At 33.7% G+C, this 3,800-nt stretch overlaps 1 non-coding gene across 1 annotated transcript; it reads right to left on the bottom strand.

Annotated features, from left to right (window-relative positions):
- Positions 1 to 433: 433 nt before the first annotated feature.
- LOC148761790 (small nucleolar RNA R71) lies at positions 434 to 540 on the bottom strand. Its single transcript, XR_016027665.1, has one exon. It is a non-coding gene; the product is annotated as a small nucleolar RNA R71 (small nucleolar RNA).
- Between the last annotated feature and the right edge of the window lie 3,260 nt (positions 541 to 3,800).

Genomic DNA, 3,800 nt, shown 5'->3' with positions numbered 1-3,800 from the left:
ATCAGACAATGGCTAAAGATAATAACAACAATGGCAACAATGTCGTTAATCTAGTTCCTGAAGCAAATAGAGCATTGCAGAATTATGTTGTTCCTCTTTTGCAAGGTTTACACCAACATATTAGAAGACTTTCCATCAATGCAACTAATTTTGAAATTAAGCCAGCTTACATTCAAATGATTCAATTTTTCATCCAGTTCTATGGGTTACCTAGTGATGATCCTAATTCTCGTTTGATGAATTTCGTAGAAATTTGTGATACTTTCAAATATAATGGAGTAATTGATGATGCTATCAGATTGAGATTGTTTCTAATTTTTTTAGGGACAAAGCAAAGAATTGGCTCAAGTCATTGCCCAATGGGTCTATTACTACATGGGAGGACATGGCTCAAAAGTTTCTAGCAAAATTCTTTCTAGTTGCCAAGACTATAAAGATGTGGAACGATATAACCTCATTCACACAATTTGAAGGTGAATCCTTGTATGAAGCTTAGCAGAGATTTAAAGAACTATTGAGAAAATGTCCACATCATGGAATTCCTAATTGCTTGCAAGTTTAGGCATTCTACTGTTGACTCCATGTGTTTTTTATGATAACAAAACATTCCCATTTATTAATGTCTAATTACATTATTTAAGTGTGCAGGACCAAGTTTAAAAACTTTAATATTTGTTGTTTGGAAGCTAGTCAAGAAGCTTACTTAATTACAAGATTGGTTAATCAGTTACAGAAGCAAAGAAGAAAAGACTTAATGAAGACAATATGTTGATAACTGATTAACATAAAGACTTAATTAATTACGGTAGGACTAGGTGTTGACTTAAAGCAAGACAAAGGACCTTTAATTAGTTAGCACTAGGCTTAATTGATTAAGTAAGTGCAGGACAAAGCAAAGTAAAGGTGTGTTAATCAGTTAAGGCATGGGGTTAATCGGTTAGAGCACAATACTTGAAGAATCTCCTAGCGCCTAAACCAAGTTTAAAAGATAGTTGACCGTTTAAGGGAGCCAAAATGGATAAGCTCAAAATTTGAAGAATTTCCAGTTGATTAAAGCTGATTTTAATCGATTATGGCTAAAGGAAAGAAGCTTCAATCAATTAATGGAAGAGCTAACAAATTAGAGGAAGACTACTGTGTAAAGAAAAATGAAAACAAAAAGTTTGTAATCGGTTAGAGCCTACCGTAATCAGTTAGAAAAAGTCTATTGAAGAATAAAAACCTAAAGATAGAGAACTCTTAATTGGTTAGAGCCTCTTGTACTCGATTAGAGCAGAGAACTCAACAGCAAGACATTGCAAGGCAGAGAAGCTATAATTGGTTAGAGCTACCTATAATTAGTTAGCTGAACACCATCTGCCTAGTCGAAAAAAGCCACTAGAAGACAAAATAATGGTTAATAACAGCTAGAAACTGTCTCTAACGGCTAGAATTGGTCTCTTAAGTATTTGAAGCCTCTTCAATAATAAAAAATCAGATAAAGCTACCAAGAGTGATTTTGAGCTTAAAAAACCAAAAACCTTCTCTTTACTCATGTATTCCACTCTTATCTTTGTGAAAGCATTCATGCTGAAGCTTGTACAGCTTAGATCTGTTAAGTGATCATTTGCACCTCATTTTATTTTCTATTTCTTATTTATTTAAAGTGTTCGAGACACTCTAAAAGGTAGCCTAAGATAAGAAAAGCTTAGGATTTGTTGTAAAAGGGTTTTGAGCTTGAGTTAGAAGTTCACCTTGTAATAGCTTGGTGGCAGTTGTTAATTTCATTGGTTTTAGTCAAGTTGGGCTAAAAATCCTTGATTGAGAAGATCAAGGTAGTGGATGTAGCATAGGTAGACCAAACCACTATAAATATTGTGTTTTGTCCACTTCTCTTAACCTTTTTTAACTTGGTGTTCACTAACTTTCAAAAGTTCTCAACCATCCCAAACAATTTTCAAATTTGTAGATTTAACTTCAAAATATTTTTAAAAAGCTATTCACCCCCTCTAGCACTCCTTTTGGGACTAATAAGTGGTATCAAAGCCTAACCCTTGATTTTAAAGGCTTAACATCCTAAGGGAAAGATTCAATGGCTGCCCAAAATTTAAATATGGCTGAAGGTCAATCAATGGCTACCCAAAATTTTAATGTGGCTAAGGGTCAATCTACAAATAAGCCTCATATATTGGATGGAACGAACTATAAATTTTGGAGTTTTAGGATCTCCATCTACGTAAAGGCTATTGATTATGAAATGTGGGATGTCATCACTAGTGGTCCTTATGTTCCTACGAAAATTGATCTCGTAACTAGTGAGAAAACTCCCAAAACTAAAGATGAGTGGACTGAAAGTAAAATAAGAAAAGTGCAAACAAACTTCAAAGCCATAAACACGCTCCATTGTGTACTAAATTTCGATGAGTTCAACAAAGTTTCTACTTGTACAACTGCTGAAGAAATCTAAGAGAAGTTGAAGATCATTCATGAAGGGACTTCACAAGTTAAGGAGTCCGAGATTGCTCTTCTCACTCATAGCTACAAGATGTTCAAAATGGAACCAAGAGAAGACATTGTAGCCATGTATGATTAGTTCACCAACATTGTCAACAAGCTCAAGCAACTTGGGAAGGAAATTCCTGAACATGAAGTGGTAAAAAGGTTGCTTAGAAGCTTACCAAAGGCTTGGAAGCTAAAGATGGCATCAATTCAAGAAGCCAAAGATCTAAATGTCATCACCTTAGATGAGATATATGGCTCACTCTTCATATATGAGCAAAAGATTAAAGAAGAAGAAGAAAGAAAGGAAACTAAGGAAGAAATAGAAGTAAGAGCTAACTTTTGTTTAACGGCCAAAGATAAAGAACTTGAGGTAATTTCTGATTTATCTAATATTTCCTTTGATGAATTTCAATACGAGTATGATTGTTTATATGCTAAATTTGAGAAGTTAGCTTTAAAGTATAAGGTTTTGGGAAAAAAAAAGCTTTATCTTTAGATGATGAATTAGAAAAGATTAAATGTGATTTCAAATTTATTTTTGATCAGAGAAATGTTTTTCAAATTGAGTTGGAGCATTCCAAAATAGATTTTGAATCTTTAAAGTTGGAACTAGAGAGCAAAAATAAAGCCTTGCAAAAGGCATTGAATGAGAATATTGCTTTTAAAGCTTCCATAGAAGAGATATCAAAACTGAAGTTATACAAAGAACAAAAACCAAAAAGAAATGTTATTTTTAAAAGAAATAATGACTCATCTTCATTTCGTTGTCATGCTTGCGGTAAGAAAGGTCATATCTTTTATGATTGTTATTATTAAAGTAATAACCTCCCCAAAACCAAGGTGGTTTGGGTGCCTAAAGGTTTTTACGGGCTTATTGACCCCAAGGACTCATCAAAGTATGGGTACATTTGAAAAAGAAATGAAGAATTGTTTTATAGGTTGAGCAAGAACAAAAGGAATAATATTTGAAAGCTCAACTAAGGGAAAAGCAGCCTTGGTACTTGGATAGTGGCTGCTTAAGGCGCATGACCAGAAATGAGAATTTGTTTGTCAAGTTTAATACAAAGAAAAATGGTAATGTCCTCTTTGGGTTACAACTCCAAAGGTGTCAGCCAAGGAATTGGAACCATTGGTAACGCTTCTCAAATTATAATCAAGCATGTTTATTTGTTGAAAGTCTAAAGCATAACTTGTTAAGCATTAGTCAACTTTGTGATAGAGGATCTAGAATTTGCTTTGATTGTCATGTATGCCATCTGATTGACATTGACACTAACAAAGTTGTATTCATTGGCATAATATTTGAAAATGCTTAAGTG

This window comes from Theobroma cacao, chromosome 7, assembly GCF_053813885.1.
Source record: "Theobroma cacao isolate CCN51 chromosome 7, ASM5381388v1, whole genome shotgun sequence".
NCBI classification, from domain to species: domain Eukaryota; kingdom Viridiplantae; phylum Streptophyta; class Magnoliopsida; order Malvales; family Malvaceae; genus Theobroma; species Theobroma cacao.
Note: the sequence above shows the minus strand (reverse complement) of the source record. Positions and strands in the feature narration are given on the sequence as shown.